This window comes from Schistocerca americana, chromosome 1 (assembly GCF_021461395.2).
Source record: "Schistocerca americana isolate TAMUIC-IGC-003095 chromosome 1, iqSchAmer2.1, whole genome shotgun sequence".
In the NCBI taxonomy this organism is placed as follows: Eukaryota; Metazoa; Arthropoda; class Insecta; order Orthoptera; family Acrididae; genus Schistocerca; species Schistocerca americana.
Window position 1 is genome coordinate 867,424,903 of NC_060119.1, and position 27,085 is coordinate 867,451,987.

Sequence of the window (27,085 nt, forward strand, 5' to 3'; positions counted from 1 at the left end):
ATATTTACTGTGTTATGGATATGCACAAAGTACAGCACATAACGACATAGCTCGTTGTTCAAAGTAACGACTGCCAGTCTCAATGCATACATGGCAATGGTACATGAAGTTCTGCCGCACTCTCTCAAATATCCCAAGTGTCTGTTGTACCAGGAGACAGGCAGCTTGGACGTTAGCAAGCAGGTCTTCATCTAATTCTACGGGGGCTTCATACACCGATTCCTTGACATAATCCCAGAGAAAAAAGTGCAGAGAGCCGGCGATTGCCCTAGCCGCGGAACAGGACCTCAGCATCCAGTTCAGTGATAAGGGTGCGTGTTATACAGGTGCTCGTCAACATTAACTCCGAAGTGGACGGCGCACTGTGCTGTTGAAACCACATCCTTTCGCGGACAACGAGGGGTACTGACCCTAGGAACTGTGCCACCATATCTCGCAGGCAACGGGCCAGTCGAATGAGAATGCGGCAAAGGAGGTCCTGTTAGGTAATCCCAGACAATGCCCGCCCATAAGTTGGCAGAGAATCATTGTGAGTGGCGTTGGAGACCGTCGTCACTCGAGACATGGCTGGCCGTTATAAACACTATCACGGATGAATGAGGTCTCATCCGTGAACAATAAGAACTTTAAAATTCACGGCACTGCGGTGATCATCCATTGACAGAATTGAACACGGGTCTCAATTCCGCTGATCCGAGATCATGCACACTTCATGATAGGAATGTAGCACCTGTTCCACCAGTACTCTCTACAATGTATACTTCGTATTGTGCGTTTTAAGGGCAAATTTAAGGTTGCTTATTGCTCGACAGTCGGCTATAAGGTCCATCGCCATCTCCTAAAAGTCTGGTGTTCGGACGTGTATCACGGGAGGCTTGGCTCCAATTAGGATGACGTCTGTTGGGAAAGCGTTCCCTGTAGATTCGTGCTGCTATACGGGACCTGCACCCTGCCACACTGTACATTAAATGCATGTCTGCCATCTCTCGTGACGAGTAACATAACAACTTGGACTACGCGTCAGGCACTGTACGCAGAAAAAAACTTCAGCATAGACACATCACAAGCTGTCTGATGCAGTGGACAATTGGCGGATAGTGGACTGCGTGAGTCACAGGTTAATGCGCCGAGCGATGCATGCGGTCGTCACACGATACACGCGCTATGAGTTACGTTGCGAACAATATGTCTGTTTGAAGTCAGGGAGAACAGAATGCGCCGTTGCAATACACGCTCTGAGACTGGTGGTCGTCGCTTTGAACAGTTACTATGAGCTGTATACGCTGTTTATGTCCACAACACAAAATAGTGAGTTTCTGACCTTTGGTTTCCTATCTCAATATAATCGTTGTGGATCCACTGTCACCTGTTTCAGTTTGATCCAAAAGTTTTGAAACGCCCTGTATGTACCCATTTTTTTTTTTTTTTGTGGGTTGGGGGAACGCGAGGATAAGTGGAGACGTAGTATAAGTGCAAGAAGCACCTGTCATCAGCTGCTGGCTAGCACTAGATGCTACCGGGTCATAAAAAGAGAGCTCTCTGCACATAAACAGTGTTTGTATAATTGTCATTATACACACGATATTTTGTCTCAACGTTGTTGGTTGCTCAACTGACCAGCGTGGATCGATGTGTAGGGCTCTCCTGATAACCCGTTGGCGTCGTTATGACAGCCAGCAGTTAACGAAAGCTGTCTCTTCCACGTACAACAGTTACGCGCATTGACTGTACACGTCTGCAATGAAAATACACTCCTGGAAATGGAAAAAAGAACACATTGACACCGGTGTGTCAGACCCACCATACTTGCTCCTGACACTGCGAGAGGGCTGTACAAGCAATGATCACACGCACGGCACAGCGGGCACACCAGGAACCGCGGTGTTGGCCATCGAATGTCGCTAGCTGCGCAGCATTTGTGCACCGCCGCCGTCAGTGTCAGCCAGTTTGCCGTGGGATACGGAGCTCCATCGCAGTCTTTAACACTGGTAGCATGCCGCGACAGCGTGGACGTGAACCGTATGTGCAGATGACGGACTTTGAGCGAGGGCGTATAGTGGGCATGCGGGAGGCCGGGTGGACGTACCGCCGAATTGCTCAACACGTGGGGCGTGAGGTCTCCACAGTACATCGATGTTGTCGCCAGTGGTCGGCGGAAGGTGCACGTGCCCGTCGACCTGGGACCGGACCGCAGCGACGCACGGATGCACGCCAAGACCGTAGGATCCTACGCAGTGCCGTAGGGGACCGCACCGCCACTTCCCAGCAAATTAGGAACACTGTTGCTCCTGGGGTATCGGCGAGGACCATTCGCAACCGTCTCCATGAAGCTGGGCTACGGTCCCGCACACCGTTAGGCCGTCTTCCGCTCACGCCCCAACATCGTGCAGCCCGCCTCCAGTGGCGTCGCGACAGGCGTGAATGGAGGGACGAATGGAGACGTGTCGTCTTCAGCGATGAGAGTCGCTTCTGCCTTGGTGCCAATGATGGTCGTATGCGTGTTTGGCGCCGTGCAGGTGAGCGCCACAGTCAGGACTGCATACGACCGAGGCACACAGGGCCAACACCCGGCATCATGGTGTGGGGAGCGATCTCCTACACTGGCCGTACACCACTGGTGATCGTCGAGGGGACACTGAATAGTGCACGGTACATCCAAACCGTCATCGAACCCATCGTTCTACCATTCCTAGACCGGCAAGGGAACTTGCTGTTCCAACAGGACAATGCACGTCCGCATGTATCCCGTGCCACCCAACGTGCTCTAGAAAGTGTAAGTCAACTACCCTGGCCAGCAAGATCTCCGGATCTGTCCCCCATTGAGCATGTTTGGGACTGGATGAAGCGTCGTCTCACGCGGTCTGCACGTCCAGCACGAACGCTGGTCCAACTGAGGCGCCAGGTGGAAATGGCATGGCAAGCCGTTCCACAGGACTACATCCAGCATCTCTACGATCGTCTCCATGGGAGAATAGCAGCCTGCAATGCTGCGAAAGGTGGATATACACTGTACTAGTGCCGACATTGTGCATGCTCTGTTGCCTGTGTCTATGTGCCTGTGGTTCTGTCAGTGTGATCATGTGATGTATCTGACCCCAGGAATGTGTCAATAAAGTTTCCCCTTCCTGGGACAATGAATTCACGGTGTTCTTATTTCAATTTCCAGGAGTGTATATAGACACGACGCATTTTATTTACTTAGTAACTATGGAAATGAGCGTTTGGCGTCATGAGCCGGGAGGCCCCTTGCGGTGCAGATCTTATTACATTCGACGCCACATTGGGCGACAAGCGCGCCGGATGGTGATGAAATGATGAGGACAACACAACCCCGCGTGGGATTAGCCGAGCAGTTTAGGCGCTGTAGTCAAGGACTGTGCGGCTGGTCCCGGCGGAGGTTCAAGTCCTCCCTCGGGCATGGGTGTGCGTGTTTGTCCTTAGGATAATTTAGGTTAAGTAGTGTGTAAGCTTAGAGACTGATGACCTTAGCAGTTGAGTGCCATAAGATTTCACACACATTTTTTACGACACCCCAGTCCGTGAGCGGAGAAAATTTCCTGCCCCAGCCGGGAATCCAACCCGGGTCTCTTGGCGTGGCACTCCGCCACGGTGACCACATTTTTTTTCTTTCATTTTGTTCGATATAGTTCGTTTCACTTGGTCTGGGCGGAGATCACAAGACATCGTTGATTTCTTTACTCAGTTTTTTTATTACAGAGTGCGAACAACCCTCTGACCGAACACGCTGAGCTACCGTGCCGGCGAAATTGTGCTGCTCCTTGCGAGAATCGAACTCACGACCCCTGGTTTACAACCACTCAGCTACAGGTGGCGGACTACCATGTGTGTGTTTTGCTGCTAACAAGACTTGATGGAGGAATCGACATATGGCCATGGTGACGCTTACCGGCAATGCTTTTGGTACCAAAACACACCAAGCTTCTAGCGCATTATTACGATAATGTACTTAGCTATTAACACAGCAAAGCGAAAATGAGAGAACTGGGACCACAGTGAATGTTATTAAAAAAGGACTGCAGCATGTTCCTAGACAAAGCCAGCATTCACACACTAGATAATCTGTAGATCTTTGACTCTGAGCGCTCGTTCATTCCTTAGCGACCTGCCAAAATCAAAAAATTATTGCAGCTATTGGATTTTTGAGAAGGAAGAAACAACATGTAACGCTGAAGGTGCTAGGATCGACGAAATCTCTGCATCAGAATTTCTGTTGACTTTTTAGGGCGGCAAAATTAAAACCATGTGGTGTTGCAAGTTCAACAAAATCTCTGTATCTGAATTTCAACAGTAGTCTTACGGATAACACTGTAATTGCCTGTTTCCTCAGTCAAACATATTTACCTCCTACCTATTTAGTTTTATGACGAAGCCGTATCAAAATAATATAGCTTTAGATCATAAGAACCACTGTCCTTACCGACAGGGGACACTCGTATAATCCGACTGCCTCTACGTGTTCCATAAATCCCCATACGTTCATAGCAGCAGTCGGTAGTTTCTCTGCAATAGTAAATAAAAAGAAAAAATTCTTGATTTGGGGTAATCGCTCTTGTATTGGTCTCGCAATTACATGTCTAAGTCATCTGCGACCACAACTGGTCATAACGATTTTCTGAATGCCCTATCAGGTATGGCTGCGCTGGATATTAATGACTTTCGGGGCTTGCTTGAGGACGCTGTGTGTACGTTTTGATGCTCATTCTCATGCTGTGACTTACAAGAATTATGGCGAGATTGCGAGTGAATTGCTAGCGCAGCTTGGCGCAGTACAGGGTGACCATAAATTATCTTTACAACCTAAGACTTTAATAACTTTATAACTATGCTAAGTATTAACTAATGCTTTTAAACATGTGATGAGATAACACAAAGTTGTTTTTACCTTCCAGGTGACGCTGTTTAGAAGGATCAGTGTGTGGCCTGGTTCGTACAGACAACGTCCGATACCCAGGTGCAACTTTTGAACACGGTATCAAAGGCAACCACCGTCTCGGCCAACTTTTCGGGCTTGGTATATGTCATTTATGGGAACAGGTAGTGTTCTATATTAAAAGGGGGTTATAAAGGCACATTTGCATGCCGAGCGTGAGTTTCCGCGGAAACGCGAAACACTAATTAAATAAATAATCAGTGACAAATAAATAAAGCCTATGGCACACAACTGCAGCGCTGTGTCGCTGATAAAACAAAAGCACAATTACGTTACTCTTATGTTTGATTAAGAAAGGGAGAGCTCTGGTTGAAGTGGTGCGAGAAGCACGTATTTATTTATTGTCTGGCACACCGCCATATTTCATGTTATAGAAGAATACTGCGAGTTGCAACCACACTAGGCACTCGATTCTGTAAAGAATTTACATTTATAAAAGTAAGTAGGATTATGAACTGTAGGCTTATTCATTGAATATATCTGATTTAACTAACTGTGTAACTTTTTTATGTTTAGTAGACAATCACCTCTGTACGACGTATTGGCATGGCTGGCAAATTATTGTAATATTGAGATTTAGATTATGAGTCCGCACCTACCGCAGCAGTCTTTGGAAACGATTTAATTACGAAGTCCGATTATTCAGTTTTATTTCACGGTCAAGTACGAGTAACATTGCCTTTACGAAAAAGCCATTGTCAAGCGTCTGATATCGAATAATTAAACGTCCACGTTCCAGATAAGCAAATACAATTGCAATCACAATCACCATCATACAGATAGAATAATTAATATTTAAATAACAATATATTTATTAATTTATTTTATTTATTTTATATTGGCGACTGCGTGTCGGACTTGTTATTTTGTCATTTGTTACATTGTTCTCTTTGTTTCATGTAAAAAATCAACTTTCTGGACCTGGACGTCAATGTATGAGAGATAAAAAAATCTGAAGATATTTTCCAATTCTGAAATTTTGCGGGAAGACGCAATGAAACTTCCAGCAAAATAAGGTAAGACGCAGCATCTTTGCATTGGTAGGCTTGACCAGACGTATAATTCAGTGTATTAGCTTTTCAGTAAATTCTGTAGTGTTTCTTTTCCGCATAACAGTTTCAGTGATAAATTTCATTCTCAGTACTTTTCCCTAAACAATAACGCATGCAACAATACCAATACACGAGTGTACAATATGGCCGACTTCTGTACGATATCATGTAACATGGCTAGCAGCCATTACCAATAATCTCAAATTCAGTTTATATTTTTAAATTAACAGACAGCCATTGTTGCTACGAGCGATTCATGCTCAACTACATTTTATTTTAAAATCAGTGTCAAAAATTTTCTTGAAACATATATCACGTGTGGCATGGTAATAACTAGAAAACAATACGCAAAAATGGAACAGCAAGGACGTACTATTCAGACGCAATCCGACTCGGACGTGAGACAAGTGTTAGAAAATGACTTTACGACAGCAACCATTGACGCAAGTGTTGACGAAAATTTTGACAATAGGCCGTCCACTACAAAAATTTCAAAATCTCAATCAGAGCCCATGTTAATGCATGACGTCACGTCTAATGACGCGGCGGGGGCAGAGACCTTGCAAACGGTAAACATTGCCGACATGTTACAAATGCTAATGAAACAAAACGCAGAAAATATGGCAACCATAAGGAAACAGAACGCCGAAAACATGGCAACCTTAAAGGCACAAATAGAGACACAAAATGAACAGTTAAAAACACAAAATGACGAAATCAAATCTGATCTCATAGCAATCAAGATAGGTAATGACACTTTATGTAAGCGTGTGGAACTTATAGACGCCACACTGACCAAACAGATGACCGAACTCAGTACTAAATTTTCCCAGCTCAATACGAGACAAGAAAAGACTACAACTGACGTAGCACTTTTACAGACACAAGTAAAAAACCTTAATGTCAAGTGTGAAGTTCTTACTGAACAAATTCAAACATATCCTTCAGTACATGACAGCCTTGAAAAACGAATTACTGACGTACAGAATAAATTTGACAATGTTAAACAACACCTGACTGACATCTTACAATCAGATGCCACAGCTCATTTTCAAAATATTAATAAAGAATTTCATGATTGGGTTGAGAACAAAGACAAACATTTTGATAGATGCTTACGTGAAAATTTACCAACAATTGTGCACGACTCCGTAGCGCAATACATTACTAATAACAAACAGCTGATCAGTGACGCAGTACAATCCGTCACTGCACCCATGAGACAATTCACCGATCAACTACAGTCTGAATGTAACGAAAATATCAGTCAAAATGTACAGTTCAGAAACCAATATACATTCGAGTATGATACACACATTCCGCACACGACAAATACACAAGAACAGAACACACCACGACTACAACACATACCACGATGTGGAAACACAAACACAAGCTATTATCATGGTAAACCACAGCAACATTATCGTAATTACTCACCAGCTGAACATACCAGTAATTACAGTGGAATAAATCCATATCACAATGCGAAGGAAGATGAAAGCTTAATGAAACACAGGCAATTTCAGATTTTTATCCCAGAAAAACGAACCATTCATCCGGTGATTTTTCTTAAATCTTTTAGTAACGCGTTTCCACGCACTTGGAGTGACCGGAAAAAGATTTCATATATTGTCGGTTACATCCAAGGCGATGCAGCTGTCTGGGCATACAGTCAAGCTGACGTATGTACCACGTACAGTGAGTTTGAGCGTGCTTTTCTGAACAAATTCTGGTCGCAATCCGTCCAGGAGCGACTCAGAAGACAAATTTTAGAACCTGAAACTTTTAACAGTAAAAATGGTAACTTACGCAGATATTTTGAAAAATACTTGAACATGGGACATTTTTTAGACGAACCAGTCGCAACGCGTGATATACTCCGTGCGTTGAAGGCCAAATTGCCTTTCAACATTAAAGAAAAACTCCTACATATCCCGGATGACGATTCAGATTATTTTTTAACAGCTTTAGATTCGGTTGACATGTTACTTGAAGATCAGCGCATCGCGCGGAAAAACAGCAGCCACAATGTTTACACTAGTGGTATGCAAAACATGCAGGCTTGCCAACACAATTCTGGCGCGCCCACAGTTGGATACGCGGTACAACAAAAACAGCAAACTCACATGCCGTCTCAGTACGGAAATCAAAATCTACACGCGTATTCCAATACAAACAATAGTTACAACAGTAATAACATTTCATGCGGCAATCCATACAAGAGGCACCGCGGTAATAACTACAACGGTAATAACGGATACAAAGGTAATAACAAAAACACAAACAGAAATAGAAATAATAATAACTACGAGCCAAGACAGCATCAAGGTTGGACTCGTAACGATCAGTACTTTCATTCAAACTCTGCTTTACCACAGCAGCCACCACGTCAAAATTGGAGCATACCTTACGACCGACAGGTAAGTTATAATGCGCAACAGCAACAACAACCGCAAAGGTTTGGAGATCATAATAGGCAATATCCGAATGTGAATATAATAGAAATGACACCTGATGCACAACCTCAATCTGTGTCAGTACCTAGTAAAAATGCTAATCCAACAAACTAGAAACAGTCACTACTTTGCCCCAGGTCGTGGCTGAAGAATTCTCGGGGGGCGACTTCAATGTTAATTAGTTATTTGACACCACACTTGAACAACAGAACAATGATATGCCGAGTAATTCTAAACAAAAACTACCTGTTTTATTTATAAGATACAACTACAATAACAATATATCAGATGAACTTTTACAAGACAGTACACAATGTCGTTTAAACACAAATGAAATTGTTTTAGCATCTACTACTGGTGTAGTAGGTGGGATTCCAACTACTATTATCCTAGATACAGGTGCAGCTGTAAGCGTTTTGTCTTTTAATTTCTATAAAAAGATGTGTGAATTGGAACCTGTGCCTGAGTTTCCTGCCCAAAACTGTAAAATAACTACTGCACTAGGTAATAAGTCATGTAGGGTTACGAAGCAAGTTTTTGTAAACGTTAAAATAGGTAATGGAACCGTACAATGGCCATTCCTGGTTGTACAAAACCTTGTGACAAATTGCATATTAGGAATAGATATTATGAGCGAGAAGGACTGCATTATAGACTTCTCCAAAGGTAAATGTATTTTAAATGATAAAGGCAGTGTAATTATTATTGATTTGGACAGGAGAACTCTAAAGCATGACAAACACTGTACAGGGTACAAGGTTCAGTTAGTACTTGACAATGACATTCAAGACATGCAAACACACTCATCTGACACAGAGCTAATGGACTTGAAAACATTGCTTGATCATAAGATAAGTGAAGCTACAGCTCTCAGTGTACATGAACGTATAAAACTACAGGAAGTGTTATCCAAATATTTACAAGTTTTTACCAAACGATTAGGTGTTATCAACACGTATGTATACAAGATTGAAGTTAAACCTCACAAGATCTTCTACCATAAGACATATAACGTGCCGTTATCTCAACGACCTGCTGTGTGGCAAGAATTAAAACAAATGTTAGACTGGAAGGTCATTGAACCATCCACCTCACCTTATTGTAGTCCTCTACTTGTTGACGCACGAGCTATTAATGAAATAATTTTATCGGTTCACACAAAACCTGAAAATTTAGAAGAGCAATTACAGAAATTTCTAGATGCAAAATATTTTTCCACAATAGATCTCGCTAATTCATTTTGGCAGGTGGGTATCACTCCTGATTCTCGGAAATATACTGCATTTATGTTCGGGGAGCGGACCTATCAGTTTTGTGTTCTACCCTTCGGACTGAATGTCAGCTCTGGGGTATTCATTACAGCCCTGGATACCGTGCTTGGCGACGATTTAGTTGAGACAGTCACACACTATGTAGATGATATACTGATAGCTACACAATCTTGGAATGAACACGTTGACACTCTTCAAAGAATTTTAGAAAAATTTGCACAAGCTGGAGTCACAGCCAACCTAAGAAAATCAAAATTTGGTTGCAGTGAGATAAAGTATTTAGGACATATCATTAATTCACAGGGCATACGTCCGGATCCCAGTAAATTAGATGCTATCAGAAACTTTCCTAGCCCTCGAACTAAAAAGCAGTTAAAATCATTCCTTGGGCTATGTTCATTTTTCAGACGTTTTTTGCCACAACCACTTTTGAACAGTAAACATCTGCTAAATCTACTCAGAAAGAATCAAGTTTGGATCTGGTCGGAACAGTGCCAGAATGACTTTAATACAATTAAACATGCTTTAGTGAATGCTAACATATTGAGCCATCCAGATTTCAATTTAGATTTTTGTATGACTTGTGACGCTTCACGTACTGGCTTGGGCTGTTGCTTATTTCAAGTTGTAAAGAATAAAGAGGAGGAACAGATAAGAATTATTGGGTTTGCGAGTCGCACTCTAACTGAATGTGAGCGTACATACTCCACTACTGAGTTAGAAACACTTTCCATAGTATGGGCATTCAAGAAATTCAATTATTATTTATTTGGAAAACATACGGTAATTTACACCGATCACCAGGCCCTGACATTTTTGTTAACTTGTAAACTTGTACATCCTAGACTATCACGATGGGCAGTTACACTTCAGAACTACTCTTTTGAAATTAAGTACATAAGAGGTAAGGACAACACCATTGCAGACACTTTGTCTAGACTTCCACAAGGTATGAATGATACCAACAGTGACTTAGAAAATATAAATGACTACAGGATTCTCTTAATGCAAGACAAGCAGTATCACCAATATTATATTGATATGTGCAGAAACATGGCTGAATTACAAAAATCTGATCCTCACTGGTATAAGATAATAACATTACTGGTAGAAAAACACAATCATCCTTTGACTAAGTATTACAAGTTACACAATGATGTGTTATTTTACCGCCGACATCCAAACGCTACTAACTGGTGTGTATGCATTCCCAAAGAGTCTGAACGTAATCTAATTTGGCACACACACTTAGTTTGGGGTCATTATGGGACGAAAAAGTGTTTGGCAAAGCTCACCACATACTGTTATTTTAGCAATATGAGAAGAAAAATTTACAGGGAACTAAAAACATGTGTCATATGTCAAAAATCAAAACCTCAGAATTTATCCACAAAAACAGATTTACATTCTATTTTACCCAGTAAACCCCTGGAAATTCTGTGTACTGACATCAGTGGACCGCATCCAGCAAGCTCTGGAGGCGTCAAATATATCTTAGCTTTTTACGATATATTTTCTAAACATGTAAAACTTTATGCTTTAAAATCCGCCACTGCAAATGCTATAATACGAAGATTCTCAAGTGATTACCTGACGCACGTGGGAAAACCTAAAGCAATTCTATCAGATAATGCAGCATACTACTCTGGGTACAAATGGAGAAATTTCTTGAAGGACAATAACATCAAAAGTATATTTATTTCGAGGTTTAGTCCGCAATGTAACGCGACTGAGAGACTTTTCCGAGAATTAAATCAATTCATGAGGACCTATATTTCATCAAAACATACTAATTGGGTGTCCTACCTAAGTCTTTTCGAAGACGTACGCAATAACTTAAATATTTACGATACGAATTACACACCTAACGAGATCATGTTCAATTGCAAACAGAACGATCAGTGGATAGAACCATTACCTAAGTTGTCAGACAAGGAAATCACACCTGAACAGAAAATAAAAGAAGTATTGACTACATTGACACATCACGCACAAATACGAAACAAACATCACAGAAACATAATAAAAAGAAAACAAAAATTCGAGGTAGGAATGCTTGTACTACTTCGTACTCATCATAAATCTGTAGCACTCAAACGACGCAACGCTAAGTGGCGCCTGCTATATGAAGGACCTTATATAATTGTTAACATACCGCATCCTGGTGCGTATCTGTTACAACATCCTAGAACTAACAAAATTATTGGGCTATACGCACACCGAGATCTTAGAGCATTTCATGCTGAATAATGTCAAGGTCATACCCATCAAAATATTGCTAAGCAACTCGAAAAACTCTGTTGTTACAACACAGATAATAAGTAGTATAGAAATTTTCATTTCAGCGGTTCCAGTGACGCAGTTGAAGACAGAAGAACTCTTCTTTCAGCGCGCGCCTCCACCTGAAAGACGGAATATTAAAGTAAAATTTATGATTACGTAGCAGTGGATGACATATTAATTTTTCACGGAACATTTGTTACTGAAGGTACCACTGACTTGGTGTGACACCTGACGAACTGACAGACGTCATCTGTGAAGCGATCTTTTACTTTGAGAAATAGATTAGACGCACATCTCAAAACACGAAAAGCATCTATCAGTAGTCAAGGCCACACAGACACTCTACACACACGCACAAAACGCGAGGAATCGAACATTTTCTCTCTCTTACTATTTTGAATATTTATTGAGTAGTGAAAACGCCTGGTCTTGCCTACTGATGTAATGAATGTTTGTCTAACCTATCTTAATTTCAGATGACATCACAAAAAACATCGATAATATCCCAGCAAAACCGCTAAAGAGGATGTAAATATCTGCAATTCATGAAATCAAATGTGACACAATGTAATAACCTATAGCGATGTAATGATGATGTAAACATGTTTATGTGCAACTATATTATGTTTATGCTAAGAAAATATGTGATGTGTGTATGTATAATTACTTATTTTTTTAACTGATGTATAGTGTAACTGTTACTATGTAAAAATTTGAACAAAACGAGTGCCAAAAAGACATTGCATAGTGAACCACTGTTCACGGACATTAACGAACATTACTAACTCTGCAACTACGCGGAAACCTATGTGAAAGAAACTGTTAATGCCATTCATTATGCAGCGTATCAATGTAAACGCGATGAACGATTTCCTTGATTAATAACTACGAACATTTAGGTGAGCTATATTCAGCAAAAAACTGAAAATGTGAAGTGCATAATTCGTGCATCGTCTAGTGACATTACTACAGTACCCAACTTCAAGATGTTAACTGGATTAAATGGACACAAAGTGCCTGTCCAGAAAACAACACGACGGGTGGAAGAATTTTGGTTGGAACTTCAGGGAATGAAATGTTCTCGAAATGTGATGGACACTCTTACCTGGACTGTCCAAGGATCGACGCCAGCTATGTGCCGTCCGAGGTTCTGCAACCAAGCTTCCACGGAATGTAAAAAACGAACTGCACGTGGAACAATTACTCGACGGGTCACGTCTGATCTGTAATAAGCAATGCTTTTAGTCACAACGAACTGCATCACTACGACTATAATGGAAATGAGAAATGGACACGCTTATGTATTAATCACGTTGTTATACAACGATGTTACTGTGATCAAAAAACTTTACCACGACGATACTAACCTGTAAAAAATTATTGTGCAGCGGATGAATATGAACTGTAATAACGACACGATGTGTATAGGTCAACGCACCTGAAAAATACGGACATTTTTCTTTGAAGTATTTCAAAACAATACTATGTAACTAAGAACATTCAACAATCTAAGTTGTATTGTGTTATAACAAATATTGTAAATTTAAAACTAAGTTACCTGTCATAGAATGTAGTCTTCATATGTAATCTTGGTTGAATATTTTCTTTGTGCAGTGACTGAAAAAGGCGCGCACACGAACAATATGAACTGCAATACTGTGCCGCGTGATCTAACTGTACGATATAACGGCAGTGCCGCAGTTACACAGACGCTTCTGCGCATGCGCGCACTCTATCTGCCAACATAAGAACTTTTACGGCGCACCCGCATCATTCAAATTTTGTATATAATGTGTATAATGTGTAATGTAAGTCATGTAAATAGTTGTAGATAACTTAGATTTTCTTGTGCCTTTAGGTGAATTGCTCGCCTGCAGGTGTGTCCTTTCGCCTCGCAATTCAGGGGGCAATATAAAAGCACATTTGCATGCCGAGCGTGAGTTTCCGCGGAAACGCGAAATACTAATTAAATAAATAATCAGTGACAAATAAATAAAGCCTATGGCACACAACTGCAGCGCTGTGTCGCTGATAAAACAAAAGCACAATTACGTTACTCTTATGTTTGATTAAGAAAGGGAGAGCTCTGGTTGAAGTGGTGCGAGAAGCACGTATTTATTTATTGTCTGGCACACCGCCATATTTCATGTTATAGAAGAATACTGCGAGTTGCAACCACACTAGGCACTCGATTCTGTAAAGAATTTATATTTATAAAAGTAAGTAGGATTATGAACTGTAGGCTTATTCATTGAATATATCTGATTTAACTAACTGTGTAACTTTTTTATGTTTAGTAGACAATCACCTCTGTACGACGTATTGGCATGGCTGGCAAATTATTGTAATATTGAGATTTAGATTATGAGTCCGCACCTACCGCAGCAGTCTTTGGAAACGATTTAATTACGAAGTCCGATTATTCAGTTTTATTTCACGGTCAAGTACGAGTAACATTGCCTTTACGAAAAAGCCATTGTCAAGCGTCTGATATCGAATAATTAAACGTCCACGTTCCAGATAAGCAAATACAATTGCAATCACAATCACCATCATACAGATAGAATAATCAATATCTAAATAACGATATATATTTTTAATTTATTTATTTTATTTATTTTATAGGGTGGATCGCAATCTGTTCAGACGCCAACGTGGAAAAGGCACGGCAGGCATTTACCGGGAGGCCGACGCTTTCGGTGGGTACGGGGGCCACAGAGTTGGAAATGAGACGATAAACAGCGTATAATGTGCTGCATAGGAAATTACTGCTATATCCCTACAGGGTGCAGCTGCCTCATGCATGAAAGCCTTCGGACAAACCTCTGCGCGAACAGTTTGGGGTAGATATCCTAACAGTGACTTTTTGAAAAAGATTTGTTTCTTCTATGAGGCAACTTTTCATGTGTCCGGCCAACTGAATCGTCATAGCGTTCGTGTATGGGGTTCGCAGCATCCTCGTGCTACACGTGAAATAGAAAGAGATAGTCCTAAGGTCAATGTTTGGTGAGGACTGGTGCACAATTGCATCATTGGTCGATTCGATTTCTTCGAGCCTGCCGTCAATGATGGTGTTTACCCGAACGTGTTACAAGAGTTTTCTGTGCCACAACCAGAACACCTGCAACCTGACGTCATATTTCGGCAGGATGAGGCAACATCCCATTGGTCCCTCAATATCCGTCAGTTTCTAGATGAAAAGTTTCCGGATTCGTAGACTGTATGAGAGAGCCCAGTTCGATGGCCGCCTCGATCCACTAACCTCACAGTACTAGATGTCTTTCTGTGGGGTTTTGCAAAGTATGTGATGTACCAAACCAAAGTTAGATACCTGCAGGACTTGAAGCCACGCATTCCCAATGCATCTGAGCATGTAACCGTAGAGATCTTGAAACGTGCGTGGAGAGAAATGGAATTCCGACTACACATTATTCGTGCCACTAAGCTGCACACACTGATGTATGTGAATGAAGACACAATACTTTGAGCTATCTTCTGAGATGTATGAAACGATTTGTTAATATCTAGCATAATTTTAAATGTATTAAAATCTTAAATTGTAAAGATAAATTGTGGATATCCTCCATATTCGACGTTGCTGTTGTAGTCCATATTATTTTCGTGAATAGGTGTTAGGCTTGCAAGGTGATGTTTCATATTCTCATCACACGTGATCAGCCTAAAAAGGAGATCACACTCAGAGATTATGCTAGGAAATTGAAAGAAGTAATTCAATCAAATATTCATTCAAGCTGCCGTTTCTTGTTTTGCATAATGAAAGCATTTCCTCCATCTTAATATTTCACTCTTACCGAGCTCAGTTACAGTTAATATAAAAAGGGGTTCTTATATGGGAACTTTACTGGAGTCATATCTCTTAAGAATCCACCTCGGTTAAAAAAAAGTAAGAGGATCATAGGCTTTACATTTTCTGTGAAACTATGGGACGAAAGAATTACGATTCTTTTGAGATGCATTATTGTGGCCAAGATAGACACGAAGCCCACACCTACTACAATAGTACAAGTTTATATGCCAACTAGCTCTGCAGATGAAGAAGAAATTGATGAAATGTATGATGAGATAAAAGAAATTATTCAGGTAGTGAAGGGAGACGAAAATTTAATAGTCATGGGTGACTGGAATCCGAGAGTAGGAAAAGGGAGAGAAGGAAACATAGTAGGTGAATATGGATTGGGGGAAAGAAATGAAAGAGGAAGCTGTCTGGTAGAATTTTGCACAGAGATTAACTTAATCATAGCTGACACTTGGTTCAAGAATCATGAAAGAAGGTTGTATACATGGAAGAATCCTGGAAATACTAGAAGGTATCAGATAGATTATATAATGGTAAGACAGAGATTTGGGAACCAGGTATTAAATTGTAAGACATTTCCAGGGGCAGATGTGGACTCTGACCACAATCTATTGGTGATGAGCTGTAGATTAAAACTGCAGAAACTGCAAAAAGGTGGGAATTTAAGGAGATGGGATCTGGACAAACTGATTGAACCAGAGGTTGTACAGAGTTTCAGGGAGAGCATAAGGGAACAATTGTCACAAATGGGGGAAAGAAATACAGTAGAAGAAAAATAGGTAGCTCTGAGGCATGAAGTAGTGAAGGCAGCAAAGGATCAAGTAGGTAAAAAGACGAGGGCTAATAGAAATCCTTGGGTAACAGAAGAAATATTGAATTTAATTGATTAAAGGAGAAAATATAAAAATGTAGTAAATGAAGCAGCAAAAATGAATACAAAAGTCTCAAAAATGAGATCGACAGGAAATGCTAAATTGCTAAGCAGGGATGGCTAGAGGACAAATGTAAGGGTGCAGGGGCTTATCTCACTAGGGGTAAGATAGATACTGCCTACAGGAAAATTAAAGAGACCTTTGGAGAAAAGAGAACCACTTGTATGAATATCAAGAGCTCAGATGGAAACCCAGTTCTAAGCAAAGAAGGGAAAGCAGAAAGGTGGAAGGAGTATATTGAGGATCTATACAAGGGCAATGTACTTGAGGACAATATTATGGAAATGGAAGAGGATGTGGATAAAGATGAAATGGGAGATACGATACTGCGTGAAGAGTGTGACAGAGCATTGAAAGACCTGAGTCGAAACAAGGCCCCGGGAGAAGACAACATTCCATTAGAACTACTGACGGCCTCGGGAGAGCCAGTCCTGACAAAACTCTACCATCTGGTGAGCAAGATGTATGAGACAGGCGAAATACCCTCAGACTTCAAGAAGAATATATTAATTCCAATCCCAAAGAAAGCAGGTGTTCACAGATGTGAAAATTACCGAACAATCAGTTTAATATGCCACAGCTGCAAAATACTAACGCGAATTCCTTACAGACGAATGGAAAAGCTAGTAGAAGCCAACCTTGGGGAAGATCAGTTTGGATTCCGTAGAAATATTGGAACACGTGAGGCAATACTGACCTTACGACTTATCTTAGAAGAAAGATTAAGGAAAGGCAAAGCTACGTTTCTAGCATTTGTAGACTTAGAGAAAGCTTTTGACAATGTTGACTGAAAGGTGGCAGGGGTAAAATACAGAGAGCGAAAGGCTATTTACAATTTGTACAGAATCCAAATGGAAGTTATAAGAGTCGAGGGACATGAAAGGGAAGCAGTGGTTGGGAAGGGAGTGAGACAGGGTTGTAGCCTCTCCCCGATGTTATTCAATCTGTATATTGAGCAAGCAGTAAAGGAAACAAAAGAAAAATTTGGAGTAGGTATTAAAATCCATGGAGAAGAAATAAAAACTTTGAGGTTCGCCGATGACATTGTAATTCTGTCAGAGACAGCAAAGGACTTGGAAGAGCAGTTGAACGGTGGACAGTGTTTTGAAAGGAGGATAAAAGATGAACATCAACAAAAGCAAAACGAGGATGATGGAATGTAGTCGAATTAAGTCGCGTGATGCTGAGGGAATTAGATTAGGAAATGAGACACTTAAAGTAGTAAAGGAGTTTTGCTATTTCGGGAGCAAAATAACTGATGATGGTCGAAGTAGAGAGGATATAAAATGTAGACTGGCAATGGCAAGGAAAGCGTTTCTGGAGAAGAGAAATTTGGTAACATCGAGTATAGATTTAAGTGTCAGGAAGTCGTTTCTGAAGGTATTTGTACGGAGTGTAGCCATGTATGGAAGTGAAACATGGACCATAAATAGTTTGAACAAGAAGAGAATAGAAGCTTTCGAAATGTGGTGCTACAGAAGAATGCTGAAGATTAGATGGGTAGATCACATATCAAATGAGGAGGTATTGAATAGAATTGGGGAGAAGAGGAGTTTGTGGCACAACGTGACAAGAAGAAGGGACCGGTTGATAGGACATGTTCTGAGGCATCAAGGGATCACATTGGAGGGCAGTGTGGAGGGTAAAAATCGTAGAGGGCGACCAAGAGATGAATACACTAAGCAGATTCAGAAGGACTGGGAGATGAAGAAGCTTGCACAGGATAGAGTAGCATGGAGAGCTGCATCAAACCAGTCTCAGGACTGAAGACCCCAACAACAATTGAGATGTACCAAGTGTGTATGTTTCTTACAATTTCTTTTCTAATCTCTTTGTTGCAGTTAAATTAAAAGTTGCTGACTACGTTACAATGGTTTAAAAACAAGTCTATATATTTTACTATACAGTCTCTATCGAAAAATTATGTACAGTGAGATAACTACGACGTTCTTTTAGAGGTAAAAGCATGATCAATGGAGAACGAGAGGGCGACCATTCTAAGTGCCTGTCTGACCTTCTCCGCTTTCTCAGTTCTATCTACGGTAGTTTCAGTGAACAGCGAAAATCATAAATAAGTCCTGACTGCTTCGTCTGAGTTCAAAGAACCTGCTTAAACTTTCTTGCTCTCCTTTTAATTAGCACAAGGGCGCTATTTCTACCACTTTGTTCTTTCCGCCATAAATCTTATAAGACTATTGTTTTTTTCTGTAGGATGGGAAAGGGCACCCGGATGCTACGTTACGTTGGGCATCGTGAATTTGCGACACCTATATGCCATTTTGATCAACCCAAAAACATTTATTGTTCTGCAGTGCTAGAAGAACAGCGCGTATTAATATTCTCGAGTGGAATCACTTTAAACTGTCACCCTTTCTTTTTTGTCCTAATTTATTTTATGTCAATTTGAACGTTCGATGCAGTTCATGGTAAACTCTATGAACAGCTAGGTAACTTAGTACAAAGGTAGGAGAAAGGAAATCACATTCAAATGCCTGGCAGAGGTTTCATAGAATCACCTTCACAATAATTCTCTATTATTCCAGTCTCGTACAGTGCGCGGAAATAACGAACACCTATAACTTTCCGTACTAGCTCTGATTGCCCTTATTTTATTACGATTATCGTTTATCCCTATGTAGGTCAGCGTCAACAAAATATTTTCGCATTCTGAGGAGGAAATTGGTGAGTAAGTTTTGTGAGAAGATTCTGCCGAAACGACAAACGCCTTTGTTTTAATTATGTCCACCTCAAATCCTGTATTATATCAATGACACTCTCTTCCCTATTTTGCGATAATGCAAAACATGCTACCCTTCTTTGAACTTTCTCGATGTACTCCGTCAATCCTATCTGGTAAGGACGCCGGCAGCAGTATTCTAAAAGAGGACGGACAGGCGTAGTGAAGGCAGTCTCTTAAGTATAATTCTTACATTCTCTAAGTGTCCTGCCAGTAAATCGCAGTCTTTGGTTAGCCTTCCCCACAACTTTTTCTGTGTGTTCCTTCAAATTTAAGATGTTCGTAGTTGTAATTCCTAGGTATTTAGTTGAATTTATGGCATTTAGATTTGACTGATTTATCGTGTAACCCAAATTTAACGAAATCATTTAGCACTCATGTAAATAACATCACACTTTTCGTCAACTGCCAATTTTTGCACCATACAGATATATTGTCTAAATCGTTTTTCAATTTATTTTGATCTTCTGATGACTTACTACAGATGAACGACAGCATCATCTGCAAAAAACCTAAGACGGCTGCTCAGATTGTCTTCTAAATCGTTTATATACACTCCTGGAAATGGAAAAAAGAACATATTGACACCGGTGTGTCAGACCCACCATACTTGCTCCTGACACTGCGAGAGGGCTGTACAAGCAATGATCACACGCACGGCACAGCGGACACACCAGGAACCGCGGTGTTGGCCGTCGAATGGCGCTAGCTGCGCAGCATATGTGCACCGCCCCCGTCAGTGTCAGTCAGTTTGCCGTGGCATACGGAGCTCCATCGCAGTCTTTAACACTGGTAGCATGCCGCGACAGCGTGGACGTGAACCGTATGTGCAGTTGACGGACTTTGAGCGAGGGCGTATAGTGGGCATGCGGGAGGCCGGGTGGACGTACCGCCGAATTGCTCAACACGTGGGGCGTGAGGTCTCCACAGTACATCGATGTTGTCGCCAGTGGTCGGCGGAAGGTGCACGTGCCCGTCGACCTGGGACCGAACCGCAGCGACGCACGGATGCACGCCAAGACCGTAGGATCCTACGCAGTGGCGTAGGGGACCGCACCGCCACTTCCCAGCAAATTAGGGACACTGTTGCTCCTGGGGTATCGGCGAGGACCATTCGCAACCGTCTCCATGAAGCTGGGCTACGGTCCCGCACACCGTTAGGCCGTCTTCCGCTCACGCCCCAACATCGTGCAGCCCGCCTCCAGTGGTGTCGCGACAGGCGTGAATGGAGGGACGAATGGAGACGTGTCGTCTTCAGCGATGAGAGTCGCTTCTGCCTTGGTGCCAATGATGGTCGTATGCGTGTTTGGCGCCGTGCAGGTGAGCGCCACAATCAGGACTGCATACGACCGAGGCACACAGGGCCAACACCCGGCATCATGGTGTGGGGAGCGATCTCCTACACTGGCCGTACACCACTGGTGATCGTCGAGGGGACACTGAATAGTGCACGGTACATCCAAACCGTCATCGAACCCATCGTTCTACCATTCCTAGACCGGCAAGGGAACTTGCTGTTCCAACAGGACAATGCACGTCCGCATGTATCCCGTGCCACCCAACGTGCTCTAGAAGGTGTAAGTCAACTACCCTGGCCAGCAAGATCTCCGGATCTGTCCCCAATTGAGCATGTTTGGGACTGGATGAAGTGTCGTCTCACGCGGTCTGCACGTCCAGCACGAACGCTGGTCCAACTGAGGCGCCAGGTGGAAATGGCATGGCAAGCCGTTCCACAGGACTACATCCAGCATCTCTACGATCGTCTCCATGGGAGAATAGCAGCCTGCATTGCTGCGAAAGGTGGATATACACTGTACTAGTGCCGACATTGTGCATGCTCTGTTGCCTGTGTCTATGTGCCTGTGGTTCTGTCAGTGTGATCATGTGATGTATCTGACCCCAGGAATGTGTCAATAAAGTTTCCCCTTCCTGGGACAATGAATTCACGGTGTTCTTATTTCAATTTCCAGGAGTGTAGATAAGGAACAACAAAGGACTTATGGCTTCCCGCAAATTACTATGAACAGTGACCTCTCTGACAGGAAATCACGAATGCGGTGACATAACTGAAAAGATATTCCGTTAGCTCTCAATTTCACTACAAGCCCGTTGTCAGGTACAATGTCAAAAGCCTTCTGGAAATCTTGAAATACGGAATCAATTTGAAATCCTTTGTCAACAGCAGTCAACACTTCATGTGAGTAAAGAGGTAGTTGTGTTTTACAAGAACGATGTTTTCTAAATTCGTATTGACTGTGTGTCAATAGACCGTTCTAGCGATGGAACAGCTTTACCTAGTGTAAAAACTAAACTAAACTAAACTCCTCCAGAACAGGTCACGAAGCCCCAGAGGTAGTGACCGGCCGCCACGTCATCGTCAGCTCATAGGCGTCATAGGATGCGGATATGGAGGGGCATGTGGTCAGCACACCGCTCTTCCGCCCATATGTCAGTTTCCGAGACCGGAGCCGCTGCTTCTCAACCAAGTAGCCCCTCAGTTTACCTCACAAGGGCTGAGTACACCCCGCTTGCCAACAGCGCTGGGCACACCGGATGGTCACCCATCCAAGTGCTAGCCCAGCCCGACAGCGCTTAACTTCGTTGATCTGACGGGAACCAGTGTTACCACTGCGGCAAGACCGTTGGCTTTACGTACTATACTCAAGGTAAAATCATGTTGTTATCTGCATACTTGAATATTTTAGATTTGTTCCTATATTTAATAGATCCTTGTATGATACCCACTTGAGTGAAGAAACTTCTAGCTGATTTCACTTGAGGTCCAATTTTCCAGCAAGGGCTAAAGTCAAAGTAATAATAGATTATTTGAATTGGCTTCTACGTCACAGTATTGCCGGCTTCTTGGAAGTCTAAAATTTTAATTTTCTAGAGGTGATTTACACGGCATTAATGTGACGACTGTGGGCTGCTAACCACTACTGGGCAGTGGCCCATTTCATCGCTGTCTCAGGCTAATGCCTGGACCTTAACGGTGATAAGTACAGTGGAAGAATGGAAGAAACCGTTTAATACATGTCCAAAGTCTGCATCCCTTCAATGGCAATCACTGCGCCAATGATACTTTTTATTCTACATACTCAGCGAATGTCAGATGTACACTGAAAAAAGAAACGACGCACCAAAAAAGGAATTGGCAGAATGGTCCGGAAATCGGTAGATGAGATGAAATTTACACGTACTGACAAACAAATGATTACAATTTCAGATTAGAACTGATTGATTCATTCAAGAGATAGGGCTTCACAAACTGAGCAGGTCAATAACACGTTAGTCAACCTCTGTCCCTTATAAAAGTAGTTGCTCGGCTTGCGATTGCTTATAGATTAGCTGGATGTCCTCATGAGGGATATTGCGCCAAATTCTGTCCAACTGGTGCGTTGGATAGTCGAAACCCCGAGGTGATTAGAGAGCCCTACCCATAATGCTCAAAAATTTCTCAATTTAGGAGGTATCCTATGACCCCGCTAGCCAATGCAGGTTTTGCAACCAGTGTGCGGGCTGTTATTATCTTGCTGCCCATGATGGGGTTCCCATGAAGGGCAACAAAACGGCGCGTGGAGTAGTGTCGGCGTGCCGCTGTGCTGTAAAGTTTCACCGGATGACAACCAAACGGGACCTACTATGAAAAGAAATCGCACCCCTGAATATCACTCCCGGTTGTCGGCCGGCATGGAGAGTGACAACCAGGTTGATATCCCACAACTGGCCGTGGCGTCTCTAGACACGTCTTCTCTGGTCATCGGAGTTCATTTCGAAGAGCGTCTCATCACTGAAGAAATTCTACTCCGGTCCGTGAGATTCCAGGCCGAAGACTTACCTGGAGGCGGTGGGGTACCAAACTGACTATCGCCCGCCTAACGGCGACACGCAGCAGTAATGGTCTGGAGTACCGTTTCATTTCAAAGCAGGACCCCGTTTTGTTTCCCTTCATGGCAAGCCATCCCGCGCTTGCATTTCAGCGAGACAATGCCCGCCCGCATGCAACGAGAGTTTGTACTACTTGTCTCTGTACATTCCAAACCCTACCGTAGCCAGCAAGGTCGCCGAATCTCTCCGCCGTTGACAGCGTTTGGGATTTTGACGATCTAACGCACCTACTGAACAGAACTTCGCCCGATATCGCTCAGGAGGACATCCAATAAATCTACCAATATATTCCAAACCCATTCTTGCATAAGGGCCAGAGGTGGACCCTCACATTATTGATTTGCTCAATTTATTAATCTCCTTCTCTTGACTGAATCATCCAGTTTTTCTGGAACTGGCCAGCCGCGCTGGCCGAGCGGTGGCCGAGCGGTTCTAGGCGCTTCAGTCCGGAACCGCGCTGCTGTTACGGTCGCAGGTTCGAATCCTGCCTCGGGCATGGATGTGTGTGATGTTCTTAGGTTAGTTAGGTTAACGTAGTTCTAGGTCTAGGGGACTGATGATCTCAGAAGTTAAGTCCCACAGTGCTCTGAACCATTTGAACCATTTTATGGAACTGGAATCATTTGTTTGTCTGTTCATGGTTTAAAAATGGCTCTGAGCACTATGGGACTTAATTTCTGAGGTCATCAGCCCTCTAGAACTTAGAACTACTTAAACCTACCTAGCCTAAGGACATCACACACATCCATGCCCCGAGGCAGGATTCGAACCTGCTACCGCAGCGGTCGCGCGGCTCCAGACTGTGGCGCCTAGAACTGCTCGGCCACCCCGGTCGGCTTCTGCTCATGCACATCACATCTACCGATTTCTGTCCTGTTCGGATAGGTCTTTCGTGGTCTGTCGTTCTTTTGTGTTAGAGTGTATATACTTTAACACTGTTCTAAGACGGGGAATATTACAGACTGGTTCTACCAAACTTTCTTCATACATAGAGAATCCGAAGTTGAGAGTCCGCGTATCCGTCCCTGGAGCAAGACGATGCAATTCTTTAATACAGTCGAAAAAATAGCCTTTGAACCTTAGGAGATTTCCGACCGTTGTTAAGTGAGAAACATGTCAATCTGATTAACATAGTTGCCTGTAGCTCAGTGTTGGGAATGCAGGACGATAGCGGGGGTTATCTTCAGTTTCCCGAAAATTAGTAATAAAATAATATCCATTAAGCCTAAAGAAATATTCAAATGAATCTTCGTCTTGCGAAATGTGCTGTCACTGGGTCTCTGAGTGATGCCTACGTAGAGTCCAGAGGTGGCCTACGTTGCCTAATGAGCCCAAGTCTCCGAGACGATGGAGGAACACTGCAGCTTGTATACTCGGCGCACCGAAGAAGACTGTCCGCCGTAGCTCAGTGCTCTCGTATTTAACGAGGCACCGACCAATCGCTGTCCACACATGTGATGCCCACGGGTTGGCAGCTGAGGCCCCTGGCGAACCTCGGTATATTTCATACTACCAACCTATACAGCTGCTGCACTAGGAGTGTTTCTAGCGCGGCTTATAGACTGTGGTGCGGTACTCCCTGGAGTCGCGAGTACCGTCACCACAGTACGTAGCGGAAAGCACAGCAATCATGAAGTCTCTGATTTAAACGTCATCCTTAGAAACATGTTTTACTTTTGTTTGAATCTCACACTTATTAGAAAATGGACATGCTAGTTGATTCATAATTACTTAACAAAGGAACATCTTCCCGTTTATAGATACATCTTTTTTAAGTGATCATAAATCCTGTATAGCTCAGGGTCCACTGTGCTCACGATTAGGCAAATTTATTTTTTGGTCTTTTAGGCCAGATGCCCTTCAGTCGGAAGCCCTAGGCGCCAGCTGACTGAATTGTGTAAACTTGGTTCTGTGTGCGATCGTATTTTAAATGTTTGTGTATCGTATTTTCTGAGGCGGCAATTTGAGAACAGACCAGCATTTATCTAAAAAAGCGAGGGAAACCGTATAAAAGCAGTGGTAAGCCAGGCCGGCGCAGCTGCCACGGTCGTTTGTGTGCGGCGTAGATTGGACCCTGCTACGGCTCACCTTTCGCCTTTCATTCTAGTGCGCCGCCCGTCACGCTGTACTGGCAGATCTAGTATTAATCACTGACCTCATGAAAATAATTAAAATTTGTTGGGTTTGTGAAGCATTTAATCGTCAAACGAAAAAGTTATATATGTTAAAACGCTAAAAATAAGGAAACATTTGGGAATTTGTGGTAAGTTCCTATGGAACCAAACTGCTGGGTTCATAAATTCCTAGGCTTACACAGTACTTAATGTTACACTGACTTACGCTAGGGACAGCACACACTCATCCATGTCTGAGGGAGGACTCGAACATCAGACAGGAGGTACCGTGCGAACCGTGGCAAGGCCTCCAAGACCGCGTGGCTATCCCGTGCGGCTAGAAATGAGGAAGTATTTCATTGATGTTTTTGTACCAAATTTTAATTTATTGTGATTACTGACGTTTCAATGCGATTAGTAATAAAAAGTGGAGAGATGTTATTGTTATCAAAAATCCTCAATCCAGTATGTGTTAATTATCGCCGGCTGCTGTGGCCGAGCGGTCCTAGGTCCTTGAGTCCGGAACCGCGCTGCTGGTACGGTCGCAGGTTCGAATCCTGCCTCGGGCATGGATGTGTGTGATGTCCTTAGGTTAGTTGGGTTTAAGTAGTTCTACGTCCTGGGAACTGATGACCTGAGTTGTTAAGTCCCATAGTGCTTAGAGCCATTTGAACCATTTTTTTTGTTAATTATCATTTCAATTTTCGAATAATTACGGAGATTAAATAGAAGTAAAAAATGAATTGTCGAAAAAGAGATTGGAACCACTATCACTAGCCTGTTACGCTCTGCATTCAGCTACCAGCAATAATGTTGTAATGTTTATGAGTAGGTGCGGTCAAAAAACTACTTTCCGAAGGTTCTTTTTCTAGCTTTTGTTGAGCTGCGTCGTTCTGCTTTTGGTTACTGATGTCCAGGTACTGACCAACTCCTGTAAATTCGAAGGAAACCGAAGGGGGCTAGAACAATCGTTGAGGCCCCCTTGTGAGACGTATTAACCACTGTCCAAATCAGGTATTCCCAACAGAAGCAAACACACATGTATCTTAGAGCTTGCAGCTACAGTTTGTTGCAAACATACGGAAACGAATTCGCATGGGGTTGAATTGAGATTCCGAGTTTACTAATTTTTCGATTTTATTGATGCTTCGTTTGACACTGTAGTGTATGTGTATCTTGAAGTTTTCCCGGCGTATTGATTGGTCCATCATATTTCGGGCTTGCAGCTAACAGCTGACACCTACCAAGGGTGTCACATTGTCCTTGGGCAGATCATTAATTTCTAATACGTCTGCGTTATAAGACAGTGGGAACTGGCATTCCTCCGCATCGTCGAGAAACTGTTTTGTTACTAAACTGTTACACGCTCGTTCCTCTTCGCGACGTGTGACTGCTTCGTGAAAACTCTTCGCAATAATATACAATCTTCGTCCTCTTCCCTAACTTCCAGTTGCTTTCGGAATGCGAAATTTACGATTTTTTAGATGGATCACTGTGCTGTCTGTTTGCCTTTGCTGTGTCCGCTGCTAGTGTAGTGCCGCCCATCGCGGTGCCTATAACAAATGTTCCACGCAGCACGCT

The 27,085-nt window shown here is 42.7% G+C and overlaps 1 pseudogene; it reads right to left on the bottom strand.

Annotated features, from left to right (window-relative positions):
* Positions 1-22,031: 22,031 nt before the first annotated feature.
* Positions 22,032-22,149, bottom strand: LOC124558355 (annotated as a pseudogene).
* Between the last annotated feature and the right edge of the window lie 4,936 nt (positions 22,150-27,085).